We start from the raw sequence: 17,304 nt of genomic DNA on the forward strand, positions 1-17,304 counted from the left end.
GTTAAGGTATTTGCCTGCAAAGCAAAAGGACCCAGGTTTGGTTCCCCAGGATGGGTTAGCCAGATGCACGAGGGAGCGAGTGTGTCTGGAGTTCGTTTGCAGTGGCTGGAGGCTCTGGAGCACCCATTCTACCTCTCTCTCTCTCTCTCTCTCTCTTTCTCGGTCAAATAAATAAATAAATAATAACAAAATATTTTTTAAAAACTTTTAATAATGGCCCCTTAGCAAAGAGTTTGGATATATTTTCTCCCAGTTTGCAGATTGTTTCTTCACGCCGTTGATCCCTTAATTTGCTATGCAGAAGGTTCTTGCCCATCACAAACCCATTCAGTGATTTCATAGTTTTATTTAGACCATGTATTTTATGTTTTTGATTCTTTTTTCAGATCATGAATATTAATATCTGCATTGATAAGTTTTATATTTGTTACATAAGTTCTGCTTTTCCCTCATGTTTTATTTTCTTGGGGTTTTGGTTGTTTATATTTATTTTAGACTATTTTATTTGAATTTAAAAGTGCAAATTGTCTGTACATTTGAGAAGATAATACTTTTTATGTAAAACTATTGTTGATGCCACATTCCTTTCTCAGAAGGTGAAACACGTCTTTATAGTTTTGTGTAAGTAGCATGACTATGTCTTTGAGGTTTATATAGAATTCACCTATAAAACTATCTTGACCCAGCCATTTTATTAAGCCTTGAGAAGTAGAAGTAGCACCTAACTGTCTCCATTCTTCTGTATTGATTGTTGGTTTTCGTTATTAGAATCAGTTTTGACAAAACTACATTTTCTTTAAAATTTATTCATTTTTAGCCAGGCTTGGTGGCTCACGCTTTTAATTCCAGAACTCAGGAGCGCTTTTAATTCCAGCACTCAGGAGGCAGAGGTAGTTGGATCACCATGAGTTCGAGGCCACCCTGAGACTACTAGTGAATTCCAGGTCAACCTGAGCTAGAGTGAGACCCTACCCCAAAATAACAAAAACAAAAATAAAAACAAAAAATTATTCATTTTTGTATGAGTTAAATCTCTTCTGTTGCAAATTATCTTCTTTTCTCCCATAAACTTGTAGATTTGTACTTTCTCTTTCTTCATATTTCCATAAGTAGCCCTATCGTTTTGTTGATTAGATTAGCTAGTAGTTATCTGTTTTATTATTTAAAGCTATATATGTGCATTGAGTCGGCTCTTTTCGCTCTACATTTTTTTTTCTTTTATTCTTAGTAAGGATTTTCCTTTGTTCTTTCAGTAACTGCAGCATTATTCTTCTTCCCAAATTTGGGGTTAGATTTAAATTAATTTGATGTCATTGTCAATTCTTAATACTCTACATGCAATCAATACCATCTACATTCCTCTTAAGACCACTTTGAGTAAGTTCATAGACTCCTTATTAGTTTTGTTAATATTTTATTAATTTATATATTTGATAGAGAAAGGAAGAATGGGCATGCCAGCACCTCTAGCCACTGCAAACGACCACCAGACACATGTGCTACCTTGTGCATCTGGCTTACAAGGGTACTGGGGAATCAAACCTGGGTCTTTGGGCTTTTCAGGCAAGCACCTTAATCACTAAGCCATCTCTCCAGCCTTGATTGTCAGTTTTTACACTTCCAGTGATAGTGCTTTGTGTTTCTTTATTTGAATTCCTCTTTTTGTAAAATAATCAAAAATGTCTGAATTATTAATTTTTATAGTTTATTCACTTCTTATAATGATGAAATATGTACTGATTTAGAAACCTTTTATAAATTCCAATACACTAGAAATAGAGATTTACAAAACAAGACTCACACGCTCTAATAAGCATGTAAATAAATTTTGTTATATTACCTTGTGTCTTCCAAGTCCTTACTGGACCTTGTTCAGAGCACCTCTCCCAATCTGAACTTGCATGTCAGGTATCCTGTGTGTGTGTGTGTGTGTGTGCATTTCCTGAGCTTCTCTTTTAGGAAGGTGGCTGAGAAGCAGGAAATTTTATCTTATCTTTGCTTGGAATTTTGACCTTTGTCATTGTAAAGGTTTTCTCTTTTGTTATCTCTTTTTAGCCCAAGTTCTTAGTTGTCAAAAAGATCTCAAACCTCAATTCCACTTTATTCCTGCTTGCTTGGCTGACTTTTACTCAGCCCCTTATCCTCAGGTTTGCTGCACTTTAGGCCTGTCTGGTACATGTGGCATGTTGGTCTTGCTTGGTAAGATAATTGGAAAATATTTGCTTTTTAATATTCGAGTTAAGCTCAATTGCATTTGTTAACATGACTGATGTGCCATGTGCCTTATTTCACATGTACCAGTTATTTTACTTTATGCATTGTATGCTTTTCACCGCACAACAACTTGTATGCTACCATATCCTTCCCCCTTATTTTTCTGATTTAGTTATTTATTTTTACTTATTCATTTATTGGCCACTCAGCCTGTGTCCTCTCCCACTAGCTCTCTCAAAGGAGAGCAGGAACAACCAACCATCGATGGCAAGTGGCATTCGCAGCAAAGCAGCAACAAGATCCAGCTTCATCTCAGGAGAGAACTCTTACCTACTCCTCCAGGTTTCTGCTGCTCTACCCAGTCAGAGAAATGATCCGTTAAAGTATGGTCTTTATCTATTTTACTGTGCTTTGCTTTTGGTTACTTTGGCTCTCTAGAAAAGTCCATAGTCATGACCATTTTGTTATGTCACATTAATGCCACTATAAAATGACTAGTCTTTTTTTTTTTTTTTTTTTCTTACTTAGTTTTGACTATCCTGCCTCCTCGGTAAGTGGCATTCTCTGCTTCATACATTTTCCTTCTGCCCTCACCTAATGCTCTGGCCCATAGTAATTTTGAGCATCAACTATAACAGCACATTTCTTGTTTTCCCATTTACTTATAAATGAAAGTGTGTGAAGTCTCTAGTCTTCATATTATGTTGCAAGGCAAGATGAGGGTAATTTTATGTGCTCCCCTTGTTCAGGGAATTTTTTTTTTTTTTTTTTTTTTTTTTGTTTTTTTTTTTTTTAGATGTGTGAGATACTAATTTTGGCTGACATTAACCTATGGACCTAGAAGTTTCTCATAGACTTTTATGAGAACTAAATGAGCTAATCTATGTGAAAGTAAAGCATGCTTATTACCCTTTGGTGGAAAGACTTTAGTAATTTGTTGTCTTGCATTTAAGGAATAACACATTTTTCTAACTACTATGTTTTCCATTAACCCTTTTCTGCGAAGTATTTTGCCTCTTTTAGCTTCTAAATAAACCTTCTGTTTTTATGCAAAGAAACATTTTGATTGATGTGTCGAAAGGCAGAAGAGATGAAAGGAAGAGTGATATTTCAGTGGGTCTTATTGGGGAGATGGGGAAGAGGACAGGGTGTAAAAGGACAAGAAAAATGGCCTTGAGAGATATTTAATGGATACATAAAAGAAGAGGAAATTACTTGTGGTGAGAAAAGACTAAGACTTAAACTTTGTAGAAAACACTGAATTGCAGAGCAGCTTAGTGCATGGCCAGGTCTGTGTCTGGAAATCCGGAGTACTTAGCTGCTGCCTGGATGGCTCGTCTATAGAAGAGCACGCTGGGCTGCTGCTTTTCTTTGTGGTTTCATCCGGAGGGGCTCTTCCTTCCTGAAAAGGGAAACCCTTCCTTGCCACTGAAATCTCCATGCAAGAGCCCCCTTTACATGGAGGACTGTAATTAATATTATCACTGGGTCCTGCCAGGGAGCTTGATGGGGAATGACAAGGGACAGATTGTCTGTTATCTGATCAGGAGGCCAGAGACTGATTTCACTTGGAGGAACAAAGACCAGTTTGTGCACAGATCCTCTGAGCCAATAAACCCCAGCAGGGTGTGAAGTGGTCTGGGAATGACCTAAGGCCAAATCTGTTAAGGGAATGGGCAGTTTATAAATATCAGAGCTGCGGGGGGGGGGGGGGGGTCTCTAATAGAATTAGTAGACATTCCTGAGAGGACATGGCTCTGGATGTGTCTCTCAGCTCTCCAGAGGGATCATTTAAGGTTGAGAACAAGAGAAAAGAAACAAGAAACGGCAAATAAATAAATAAATAATAATAAAATAAAACCTCAAATCCAAAGCATTTATTTATTTATTTATTTATTTATTTATTTATAATATTTTATTTGTATTTGTTTATTTGAGAAAGAGATACAGAAATAGGCAGGAAGAGAGAGAGAAAGAGAATGGGTGCACCACGGCCTCCAGCCACTGCAAATGAACTCCAGATGCATGCACCCTCTTGTGCATCTGGCTTATGTGGGACCTGGGGAATTGAACCTGGGTCCTTTGGCTTTGCAGGCTCTCCTGCCCCAAGCATTTATTGTTCATTAAGTTCCTAGTGTGGGTCTAGGTATATGGCACCACAAACAGGAAGTCTCTAGAAGATGAGGAAACGAAATTTTATCTGATCAGCTCCTATTCTACACTCAAAGATAAAGTCCAAACCCTTGGCCCAGTGACAAAATGGAGGCCATAGTATAAAGTTAGTAATGGCCACTATGATGTCCAAGACAGCTTTGTGGGTTACAACGGATAGATAATGCAGATGGTGTAGAAGGAAACACAAATATTATTAACAATACCAGAGTCTCAGTCTCAACCTCACTCTCTATTTTGTCTGGAAAACACATCTGTACTTTGAACCTTGTTTTTTTTTGTTTGTTTGTTTGTTTTCCATTGATTCTACCATAATCTTCACCTTGTATGGAGAACTAAATGGAAAGAAATTTACCAAAAATGAGTCCAGAAAAGGAATGGCTTAAGTTGGTCATCAGAACATAGTTGAGCCACTGAGGGGATGCAGCAGAGTGAACATTTTGAGAAGTTAGTTTATTAGCCAGGTCATGACTACAAGGAGCTTCAAGTCTCAGCGAGGCTGAAATTCACAGGGCTGAAAGGTCAGGGGAATAAGGAGTTCAAGCAGAACCTGACAGCAGTCACACAGAACTAAGGAGCACATACCAAATGAGGGCCACAAGCTTGTGCCTGTTCCGTTTAACCCTGAGGATGACATTGTAAAGCAGATACAATTGACCATCATTTTACAGATGAAAAAAACAGAGGTTAGGGCTGGAGAGATGGCTTAGCGTTAAGCGCTTGCCTGTGAAGCCTAAGTTCCCCAGTTCGAGGCTCGGTTCCCCAGGTCCCACGTTAGCCAGATGCACAAGGGGGTGCATGTGTCTGGAGTTCGTTTGCAGTGGCTGGAAGCCCTGGCACACCCATTTTCTCTCTCTCCCTCTATCTGTCTTTCTCTCTATGTCTATCACTCTCAAATAACTAAATAAAAAATGAACAAAAAAAATATTTAAAAAAAAAAAACAAACAGAGGTTAGGTTTCTCACCCAAGGTCACATAGATGATAAGTTCAGGATCTGAGCTTCAGCCGGCAATTTACACAGGTAGTAGAACCAAATACATCTGTGTGCGTTCATGGCATAGACACGTTTATCTCCACATGAAGATTCTTAAAGAAAAAGCCGGTATTTAAGAAAGAAAGAAGAAGCAATTGGAAATCTATTAGCATAATCCAGGCAAGAGCTAATGGGGTGAGGACACAGGCAGCACAGGAGAGAATGATGAGGCGAAGGGCAGGCAACACTTTGAGAAGATAAGCTTGATGGACTGCATAATGCAAAGTGAGAAGGACAAGGCCATCCAGGCACACCAGAAAGGAGGCAGCTGAGTAGATGGTAACGATGTAAACCCAATGGGTTGGAGATCTGTTAAAACTGTTGTTCCCAAGCTTTGAATATGAAAAGAAACCAGCTTCTCTGTGACTGAGTGAATCCAAGCTCCCAAGATAAACAATCCTAGGAAAATAAACATGTAAATTCTTTCTACGGACTGAAGGACTCCTCAAATGATGCAGGGAAGGATCTACAAGCTGTCTTCCATTAAAACTCTTAACAATCTACCTTTGCAACTTTGACCTTCTATAAGACAATCTCTGACAAAGAAGGCATGCAGCGGTGATAGACAGGTATTAGGGTCAGGATTAGGGATAATGTGTGCCAGGATTATGTCCTTTTGTGTGTATGTATGACTAAATTTATACACTTTACTGAAGTACTGAAGACAAATAAGACTGTCAAAATAATCACCAGCAGATTATTTCGTGCTTGTGTTTTTTTGAGTGGATGCCATTCTTTGCAGGTCAATCTTGAGTCAATGTTAAATAAACAGTAGGAACGCCATTTTGCTTTCTTTAGAAGAAAATGCAACTATCACAGTTAGTGGTAAAATATTATGAGGACACTAAAAATAAGTTTTCTAAAAGAAAACACTGACCTCCTATGCCTCAAAACTTCCAAGGTCATCAGAACAAGAGGAGTCTGAGAAAATGTCATAGATAAGAGGAGCCTGAGGATACACAGTGATGAAATGTAATATGACGTCCTGGGTGGAATTTTGCAAAGGCAACAAGGACAAGAGCAAACCAGCAATGTCTTCTATACAAACTTTCACATGTCTGAAAGTCAAAAAACAAACACCTGCCTTTTTTATATTACTATCATCAATTATGTGTGTATATATATATATATATATATATGTATATAATATACAAATATATATGTGTATGTAATCATATAAAGAACTATATGTTAACATATATCTTCTTTTGTTGCATGTATGTATGTATGTATGCATATGCAGATGGTATGTGTGTATGTATGTTGTGTGTGTGTGCCACAATGCACATGCAAGATCAGAGGACAACTACAGGGTGCTGGTCCCCATCATCCATTACCTTCCTTGAAATAGGATCTCCCTCTACACACACACACACACACACACACACACACACACACACACACACTGCAAATACCTAATTATCTGGCCAAAGAATTTCAGAATTCTACATTCCATCTCCCATTGTCATAGGAGCACTGGCATTACCGACATGCATATTACCTGCACCTGGTTTTTATGTAGGTCTGGGAATCTGAACTCTGGTAGTTAGACTTGTATAGCAAATATTGTTGTTTAATCACTGAGCCATATTTCAGCCCCTTAAAATATTTTCTTTTGCTTTTTTTTTCTTTTGCTTTTTAATTTTGTGTCAACATCTGCAAAAATAGAATTGGCGATCTGCTGCAAAATGTGCTAAGGGGCTTCTATTTTCTGCACTACTCTACTGAGGAAATGGTGCCTGTGGGGCTGTTGCCCTGTGGTCAGAAAAGACACCAGCTTGGAACACCAGTGAAACAAGGTGCCCATTCTATTTGTTGAAAAGAAGATGATCTTTCTTAACTTATTAAAATTAGGCTTTATGTATATAGTGATACTGAACCATGGAAAGTTGCTAGGATTCGATTGCTCACGTAACTCTACGTGGTTCAATACAGTGTTTATGAGGCACAAGCAGCCTGCTCTTCTGCTGTTTGGGAAGTCTCACCTCTCTGTCTGGCCTTGCTGGTAACCAGGGATTATTGCAGGCTCCTAATAAGTAGCCTTTTTGAGTTGTAAACTTTGTAAAAATATCTGATTAGTTGAGAGAGGGAGAGGGAGAGAGAGAGGTATCTGTGGTTTGTGTGTATGTATGGCATATGCACATGCGTGTGCTAATGCATGCATCTAGTACCCATGCATGTGAAGGCCAGAAAGAGACTTTGCGTGCCCTCCTCTACCTTATTTCCCTAAGAAAGTCTCCCACTATACCTGGAGCACCCCAATTTTCAGTTAGATTAGCTGACCTGATTGCTCCATGATCCTCCTGTCACCATACCCCTTTGTACTGGAGTTATAGACACACTGCCAGGTCCAACTTTCATTTGATTGTATTTGACAGTTGTTGGTTTTTTTTTTTGTTGTTGTTGTTGTTTTTTTTGCATAGATATTGAATTTCATGGGTACCTGAGCCTCAGCTCACTTTTCTCATTTCTCCCAATCCGATCACCCACTCCTAAATCAGCAACATAACTCTGGAAAGACTCAGGGGACCCAGGAAAGCTGGCTTCCACTTTGCCCCCTAGGAACCTACTCCAAATCCACCTACTTTTGGAGAAAAGTTTGTTACCCCTTAGGAAAGCCTCCAGTCTCCTTGGGCACTCGCTTACCTATTGTTTGGGGACAAGGGCTATGATTTCCTGAGGGAATTGGGAGTTTGGGGCAGGACTGCACAGACCTTAGGGAATGAGTGTCTGGAAAAAGTATTTGGTTTTGTGAAGGGCTCCCGCGCCCTGTATTTGACCTGCATCGCAGTCCTTAGTAATAAGGCAGTATTTCATCCCAGTTTCCTCTCCCTTCCTCCCCCCTCCCAATTCCTGGCGCTTTCCTCCCTGTCTGCCTCCCCCCCACACCCAGCACCCCAGAGAAGCAACCATAGAGCATAGGGTGAAAAGTCGCTGGAAGGACAAGTTGACAGATAGCATTTGGGTCGCTGGGTCACTGAGAGGCGTCGTGATCTGGGCTCAGACAGAGCGATTTCCTCGGTGAGTTTAATCTTTCGTCTGTTCACACGTCATGCCACCTGGACATAATGCAGAGAAAGCTGGAGGCTTAACAAACTCTTCCCCTTGCCCCAAAACCTCACTCAGGAGAGAAATGAGAAAGAGAGGGAGGGAGGGAGGGAGGAAGAGAGAGAGAGAAAGAGAGAGAGAGAGAGAGAGAGAGAGAGAGAGAGAGAGAGAGAGAATGAATTAACCCTTTCTCTGCCTTCCCAATCTGCAACAGCAGAGCTGGCCAGTGGCAGACCTTGCTGGCAATTAACATGCCCAAGGCTTGGAGCAAAAAGGTCCTTTTCTTTATGGAGACTGTAAATAACAGAACATGTTGCCCCCTTTACTGCTTCAGACACATGTAAGTAGCAGCTTTATACTCTTATGTTGACCTACTATTCAGGTTTTGATTTACTTTCAAATCTCTTGTACATTCTCGAAAAAACACTTATTTTGGTGCTGGAGGTTGAGGTGTAGGTAGTGGGGGAAGGAAAGGGAGAAAGAACTACCATGGAAGGAAATATTAACATTAATATTAATCCCTGTGACTGTGGTCTGTCTGCTTTTCTGATTTCCCCATAAGCTTCTTCAGAGCTATTTCTGGGCAAGGATGTATAAACTTAAAATTAACAGATTCCAAAAACGTAGATGCCAGCATTCCACAGCAGTGCTCTGCTAAACCTGTTAGAGGCATTTCTGAGGTCTTGTTGGAAAGAGTTGGGGATGGAGCAATGAGATAGACAAGGAGATCTCTTCCCTGTGACGAAATGTGGAAAGAGAGAGATGCCTGTAAAGACGAATGAAAGTGGGCTGGGGAAGAAGGTCCATTGGCAACGCGCTTGCCTAGCACGCAAGAAGCCCCAGGCTTGAGCCCCGGTACCTTAGAAAATAGGCTGTGGTGGCCCGTGCCTAGGATCCCAACACTCTGGAGGTGGAAATAGGAGGATAAGAAGTTCAAAGCCACCCTTGTACATAAGGCGTTTGAAGCCAGTCTGGACTTTGTGAGAAACTATCTTTACATAAAAAGAAAAATGAAATTTCCAAGGGCCCATTGAACAATCCATTCTCCAGACATGTGACCTCAAATGAATCCTTGTATAGGTGGTATCCTTAGATCCTGGACAAATTCCAGCATGAATAATTCCACTCTGCTTCTCATTCTAGCTTTGACTTCACTGGGAACTTCTCCCTTCCTTTCCTGTCCTACATTTGGAAGAATGCCAGTGCTAGGAGGGAGACCATTTGGGGGTGAACTGAGTATATCTTTTTTCCTCTGGCTTATAAAGAGAATATTTTTCTTGTTAGGACAACATCCAGATTGCTTATTTTTAGAATGTGGCCCAAGATCTTCTTCCCTAACCAGGTAAATTACTGAATCACATAAACTACCATAGCTGTAGGACTTTCCACTATAGGGATAATGAAGACAGAAGGATGCACGTCCCCAGTCACATCACATAGAAATGTAAAGTTGAAATGGGGTGAGAGGGGTTCAGGAAAGTCATTGAAACCCAAACCCTAGGTTTGCGTTTGCATTTAGCCAAAGAATTAGGCAAACCAAGCTGAGAAGAATAATTATTAAATGTTATATTTATTGAGGGAAGTATAGAACCAAGGGAAGGAAAATGAATACTCACATGGTCTGAGATACCATGTGGTGGGCCTGGAAAAACAATAGAAAGAAAGTTATGAAAGGAAAGAAACTATAAGGAGCTTCTGCCATGCAGAGGGCAGGAGGGTAAAGAGCCCGCTTAAGGAACTAGGGGCCAAGGGGCTCTCCCCTCCTCTCAGTCCAGCCAAGCTGAAATGAACCACCAGAAACTGGAGGTTCCTACATGGGCAGGCAGCCCAGAGTGAGATGTCCTCCTCTGGTAAAACGTATTTATAACTTATGGTAGTGGGTTTCACCTCCAGGCTCAGGTAAGCCAGAGAGACAGCTGATAAGTCTGGGCTAGAGGCTGGCTCACGAAGAAGCTAGCCACGCTGCCAAGTTCTGGGGTCTAAGTTTCACTAATCACAATGTCAGGATTAGCCTTGAATCCTAGAAAAAGATCTCCCTCCTAGGGAGGGGGTCAGGTATGGAAAAACAGGTCTTCTTAGACAAGAAGTAAGGATTTTGATCATTCGTTCATGTGTAGTAAAGTGGAGTCTTTAAGGAGAGGCCCAAAGAAATTCTTGCTTCGTGCTTTCAGGGACCCAGTCACCCTAACTGCCTAACAAAGCTACCTGAATCCCTCTCAAAGTGACCAGAGCAGGTGAGACGAAGGAGACTGTGAAACCGGGACAAGGTCTTTCTGATCTAAGCTCATCGCGTTTTTGATATATTATACCGGGTAAGGTAAACAAGACTGATTGTGGCCCTAATTTATTTTTAGATTTGTTTTAATTAAGAATCATTTTAATCTTAAATGCTAAGTACCTGAGACACTGAGAAGTAGGGGTTATAGAACCAGCTGATGACAAGTCTGCCTTACTTCTTGTCCTTCTCCCTCAGCCCAAGGCTAGCCTCGTATTCCTTGTTGCTTTCTCCTTTAAGCTCTGGAAATTTGTATTATAGAATCATGGCTTCTTTGCTTTCCTAGCACTTTTTTTTTTTTTTTTTGCCATCTTGTATGCAAACAGTATGAAATAGATAAAACCCTAAGGCTTTGAGTAAAATGCATGGGGCCAGACACGCTTCTACTCTGTCAGGGAAAACTAAACTGGCCCCGCTCCTGATCTTTTGTGTTTGTTCATTAGTAGCACTGTTCCTTAATGCAAGGCTGCTACCCTAATCAAATTCTAAAATCTCAATGGTATTCAAATTTTCCTGTCCAAGTAATATATTTAATTAACTCATAGATACTATTTATTGGAATATTGGTCATCGCCCACATTTATTCAAATGCTAATTTGTGTATTGAGACTCCCCCCCCCAACAAAAACTCAGTCTATTAGCTAATCAGTGTGCTCTGAGTTACTTGCTTCCTATAAATCAAAGTATCCCCAATTAGAAACACTTTTAGAAACAATAGCCACATAACAAACAATTAAAAACATTAAGGTTAGAGATATTTGGGGCTTAAAGTCTTGCTCTGTCACCTACAGTCTTGGTGGACTTCAATAATCATTAAGGCTTAGCTTTCCAAGCTGTGAAATAAGAAATGAAGACTTGCTTCAGCAGAAGGTCAAGTGAGGACCCACGGAATGCCTCAGGCACACAGGACACCAGAAACTACTGGCAGTCTAGACCAAATGTCCAAATGACTCCATTAACACTCCCCTTTCCTCATCTGCCTGACTAAGCCTTACAGGACCTTGGGGCTTCCTCTAGAGGGTCTGAACACTGTTTGTATGGAAAGACTTTATTTCATTTTATTTTTTTACTTGAAATGCTTTCTGGATAGCTGAGAGAGAAGGCGACATGATTTCAGTAGAGGTAGAGAATGCACTTCTTGAAGGTTCTCAGCAGAACAGTTAACCCTGGTGGTCCTCTAATTAAACCACATACTAAGGGACAATAAAGGTGCACATTATTATTTGCAGGTCTGAGCTCTATCCACTTGGGGTGTTCAAATCTATTTACATTCCAAATGAATGACAGGGGAGAAAACCTCCTTCTGCCCACACTTTGCATGGCAGGGGAGGGGGGGAACATATTGAATGACAACTTTGTGCTCATAATTCAACTTTTAGTGAAGCCCTTAGAGAATTTGCATTCTGAGCATGTGGAGAATTGGTTCAAATGTATCAGTAGCCCAACTATGTGACAAATGTAATTGGGACAAGATCCATTAAGGAAAAAGTGTTGAAGTGGGGGAAAAGCTGTTTCATCTCTTTGCCCCAATTCCTGAGGAGACCTCAAATTCTTCATCTCATGATCTAAGTAAAATGTTTAGTCCCAAAACTGTCAGCATTCACCCAGAGACACAATGGGGCCGTTTTGTGTCTCTGAAATTTAAGGGAAGCTACTTGTTCTCTAACTAAAGTTGGAACCAAAAGTTTGAACCTTATCCATCCTATGGAAGCCAGTAGGATTTACAGTGCATGATGATTTTAAGCAGGAGAACAATTCATGGTAGATGAGTCCTTGTACATAGGTCCAAAACTGTGGAAGTTGAACAGTTTCCAGCTCAATTGCTATGTTTGATAGTGAAAATAAGACCCAGAGAGCTTCCTTAATTACACAAAGAACAGTTGGCAACTAACCTATGGCTTACAAATTAAATCTGGTTTGTTGCCTTTTTAAAAAAAATAAAGTTTTGTTGAAAAACACAAATACTCATTTACCTATTGTCTCTTTCTGCTATCATTTTATAAGAGCAAAGTGAGCAGTTGCCACAGGGACTATGTGACATTCAAAGCCTATCTCTTTCTAGAAAAAAAGTTTTGTCTTCTAACCTAAAATCACTTAGTTAATAAGAAGTCACGTTTTCTGCTTCACAGCCCCGTTGGCCTGTCTCTTGCACTATATACAAAAAGACAGGACTAGTAGGAAAGTGAAAATTACAACTTGGATAAATACCTGGGGTTCTATAAGAAAAATGACTAAACCACGGATATATGTCATGCTTCAATTGCTGCTGAATCAATACTGTAAGACGATTGTAACGTTCACAGCCCTAAACTGAACTTTAGCCTGGGTCAAAAGCTGGCGGTGAACTCCCTGGCTTGATTGTGCTCCTCTATGGCCTTGGCAACCCTGTGACCTCGTGGCTGCCAGTCAGGTCATCATACATGCTGTTGGTATGTGTCTTCTTTCTGTGCCTTTTGGAGGAAAGAAAAAAAAAAAAAAACCTGTGTAAGGCTCATGGGCTGGTTCAGCATCTTAATAAGGACTTCATGAAGATTAAGTAGCAAGGGCGTTTAAAGAACAAATCACACCCGACAAACTTCATAGCTCTTTACAATGTAATTTCAAATTAGCAGATGAAAGGAAGGCAAGGGATCTTATATCTCTGCCTTTTTGTAAAACACTTGCGACAGGACCTCTCACAAAATGTTAGTGGCGAAGCTATTTTATATCAGCCTTTGCCAATTCAAATGGGCAAGAGGGATGATAAAAGCTAACAGGGGGAGTTTGGGCGTGGATGGGGCACCTCTGATGCTATTAAGTAATATCATCATTGACCTTGATCAGGGCACACTAAGGTCATAATCATCAAATATATGGGTGATACTCAAACATTTAATAAAATCTCATGGAAGGTCAAAGAAATAAGAAAAATAAATTAAATAAGGTAGATATATGAACACAGTCACAGCACATGACAGATCCTGGAAAATAAATAAATATATAAGCTAAAGGCTGACCTGCTGAAGTAGCTCTGGCAAATTTCAGCCACTGGAACAAAAGTGAACCCCCAATTCATATCCTGAACTGAAGTTTAAGTCACTACAAGTATGTGTGGAAAATCTGGGTGCAGCTCATCCCAATCCCAATTATTACACAAGGAACATGGCAGGTTGGATCAATAATAAAAACAATCAGTGATTCATTTATTCACTCAAAAGCTCGTTGTACTTTGTGCCTGGAGTTAGTCTCTTTTATATGAAATACTGATTTAGAGTAAACAAACCAAGCATGAGTTTTCCTTGTGGAGAACTCCTGACCTCATGGAGTTCCTCAATACCATTCTCTCTCTCTCTCTCTCTCCCCACACTTCTGCGTGCGTGCACACACACACACACACACACACACACACACACACACACACACACATGCAAATCCTCAGGACTAGGAAATACATAAAACAAAGATCACGCCATGTACAAGGACAGAGGAGGGGAACAGTTATGCTACATTAGATGAAGGATGGGACTCAGAGAAATGGAATGTGATTCCAGGAGGGATGCTACATGAAGAAGAAGAGGAACAAGCATTTGTAAGGATCTTGAAGTGAGAGCACACTTGACATTTGGGAAACAGAAGGAGTAGCAGGGAAGACAAAATAAAAGTCCTGGTTGTTGACATCAGCCAGGCAGACAGGAGCAAATGTCAATTGTATCTTACAGGTTTGGGTGACTGCTTGTGTTTTGTGTTTATTGGGATGGAGAACATGACACGTGGAAACAGACAGTGATGTAAAGATTATTCTGCCTGCTTGTGAAGTGTGGCAGAAGAAGACCAAGTGGGAGGTTATTAGAGTATTTCAAATGACAGGTGCTGATAGTATAGAGATTGGCAGATGCAAGCAGTGGAGGCAATAAAAAAATGGGTTAGGGTTACAGAAATATTTTGAACATGTATGCAGTGGGGTTTCTCACTGGTGTGGATATGGGGAAGAAAGGTGAAGGAATGAAAAAAACTACCTTGAAAGTTTTTGCTTAAGCATCTTCATGAGCCATAATAATCTCTTATTTATGAGGAAAATGATTTTTTCCCAATGGGGGAGGACTAGGAAACAAGATAGTTCAAAGGGTAAAAATAGAAAGCTCAAATCTGTGAGGCATAAGACCACAACACACATTATACTTCCTAGTACCTCATAACCTTTAGGAGTATTCCCTCTATAGACCCCAAGAGGCATCATGAACTAACGCGTATGCCATGACAACCAGTACCAAGGAAAACCCATCATGCTTTTGGAAAACAATTCTTCAAACACAAGAGCACAAAGACAAACTCACACAGCAAAAGTGCCACTGCTTCTGTGATAACAGTTAAATTTATTGAGAAAATTAGTTTTAAAATAGCAAAGAGGCCAGGAGTGATGGTGCATGCTTTTAATCCCAGCACTCAGAAGGTTGGGGTAGGAGGATTGCTGTAAATCTGAGCCCATCCTCGGACTCTAGAGTGAGTGTTAAATCAGGCTGGACTATAGTGAGACCCTATGTTGAGTGAAAAACAAAATTATCAAAGAGGGGCTGGGAAGATGGCTCAGTACTGTGCAAGTTTGAAGGTGGGAGAAGATGTGAGATGGCCTGAGTTCCATTCCCAGCACCAATGTGAAAGCACCCGATATGGCTATGCATGCCTGTGACCACAGTCCTGTGGGGAGTGGAGACAGGAGAATCACTAGGGCTTGCTCCTCAGCCAGTTTGACCAGAAATGGCAGCTTCAGGTTTAGTAAGAAACTCAATCTTAAGGAAATAGTGTAAAAATAAAAAAGCCTGATAGCAAAGGACACCTTCTGACCTCTGCACATTTGTGCATGAAGCACAAGCGTCTGCACACACATGTACATACAGCACACATATACCACATGACCACACATAAACCTCCCCCTGCCACACACACACACAGTAGAGAGGAACAAATTGGTTTGGGTCGCTCTATATTAAAAACAGACCTTGATGGAAGCCAATTTAGGGGCAGGAAAAGAAAAGCAATGTGAAGACTAGAAAAGATGTTAATTTGCTACATTTAGAAAGTAGATTGATGAGTGGGTTGTAATTTATTGTTCTCAAGTTCAGAACAAAAATAGCAAAATAAATACAGTGAGATTGTGGAGTATCCTAATTAGCAGGTCACTTTCACAAAGTTGTTTCTTATTTTGGATCATCACTTGCTCTGTTAAATATAAGGTACAGTTCAGATAATTTTATATAACGTTTCTACTTTCAGTGTTTCCTGGCCACTCCCACCCCATTATCCTCCTTTTGTGACAAGTGCTCTGCAAACACAGGATGCCTCTTGATAGATGAGAAGGAACTCTTTCATATTCATTTAAGGTCTGAGAGATGGCTCCTTTAGTAAAGTGCTTGCCTCAAAAGCATGAGGACCTGAGTTGGAACCCCAGTACCCATGGAAAACGAAGACCATGGTGATGTGCCTGTAAGCCCAGTGCTATGGATACAGAGATAGGAGGCTCTCTAGAGCTGGATGGTCAGATAGTCTAGCCTAAGTGGTAAGCTCCTGGCCAATGAGACACCTTATCTTAAAGGAGGTCGTTGGTATTCCTGAGTTTGTTTTTTGGTATTTGGTGTGCGCACGCACACATGTGAGCACACACACACACACACACACACTTTAGAAAGAGCCAAGACACTAATAGAAATGAGGACAAGAAGTCCTGGAGAAATGAACCGGGCGTGGTGGTGCACACCTTTAATCCCAGCACTGGCAAGCCACAGGTAGGAGGATTGATGAGAGTTCGAGGCCACTCTGACACTATACGGTGAATTCTAGGTCAGTTTGGGCTAGAGTGAGACCCTACCCCCCAAAAAGAAATTTTTAAAAAGTCCTGGAGAAATGAATCAGCAGTTAAGAGCACTTCCTGGAGAAAGCAGAAAGGCTTCAGGAGGTCTGAGAGACTGCTTCAAGTTTGACCCCTGACCCACATGAACAACTCGGTATGATCCCAACGTCTTGTATCCTCAGTCCCATGAAACAAGTCCTGGGATCAATAATAATCTCAGGCTCCAGTAAAAATGGCTAGAAGAGTGGTGGTTCCAGACACCCAATATTCTACTCCAGACACCACAAGCAAAGTGAAGGGCACCACATGGGTTCATATACATGCACATGCTATACACACGCCACCACCACCACCACCACATTGCACACAAACTAAAAGTAATTAGGACAAAGATCAGGATCAAGACAATAAGATCAGATCGTCATAGGGGTTTCAAAGCCCTTTTCTATAAAGCCTCAGTCTTAGAAAGCTTGCAGCAATTCCTAACTTCTTCTTACTGGATTCCAGCTGTGACAGCTAAAAAATATCCCCAGACATTGCCAAGTGTCCCCCAGGAGACAAAATTGTCTCTGGTGGAAAATCACTGATCTAAGATAAACAGATCCAGCACGTTCTGTTTCCTCGTGTGAATGGAACACCCCGCTGGGCAGCGTGCCCTCTGACCACTGCTCATCTGAGTAGTTTCCAGACAACAGTATTTGCCCGCGATATAAATTCCCATCCATACAATTAAGGGA

At 40.7% G+C, this 17,304-nt stretch overlaps 1 pseudogene; it reads right to left on the reverse strand.

The window, feature by feature from the left end:
* Positions 1-2,414: 2,414 nt before the first annotated feature.
* LOC123458063 lies at positions 2,415-2,607 on the reverse strand (annotated as a pseudogene).
* Between the last annotated feature and the right edge of the window lie 14,697 nt (positions 2,608-17,304).

This window comes from Jaculus jaculus, chromosome 1, assembly GCF_020740685.1.
Source record: "Jaculus jaculus isolate mJacJac1 chromosome 1, mJacJac1.mat.Y.cur, whole genome shotgun sequence".
NCBI lineage: Eukaryota > Metazoa > Chordata > Mammalia > Rodentia > Dipodidae > Jaculus > Jaculus jaculus.